This window comes from Triticum aestivum, chromosome 1D (genome assembly GCF_018294505.1).
Source record: "Triticum aestivum cultivar Chinese Spring chromosome 1D, IWGSC CS RefSeq v2.1, whole genome shotgun sequence".
NCBI classification, from domain to species: Eukaryota; Viridiplantae; Streptophyta; class Magnoliopsida; order Poales; family Poaceae; genus Triticum; species Triticum aestivum.
Genome location: NC_057796.1, coordinates 323,953,117 through 323,953,434, shown reverse-complemented (window position 1 = coordinate 323,953,434; position 318 = coordinate 323,953,117).

Sequence of the window (318 nt, the reverse complement as noted above, 5' to 3'; positions counted from 1 at the left end):
GCGGGGCAGCTCCGATGAGGAAGCGTTCCGGCGAGGCAGTGGCGACAGCGGTCCGAGGCGGCGAGACGCGATGAAGTCAGCTCGAGGGAGAGGTGGGGAGGCGTCCGGCGAGGTGGCATCGGTCCAGCGGGTGGCGGTGGTCGGCGACGGCGTGGCAGCTCCGGGGCGACGGCGTCAGGGTGACCGGGGCGGCCAGATCCAGAACGGGGAGGAGGAGGTGGGGCGTTGCGGACGGGCGTCGGGGCCGGCTCGGGGCTGCCGAGGTGCAGAGGGGGCAACGGGGAGGGCGTCGCCGGCGTCGAGGCCAACCGCCCCGAT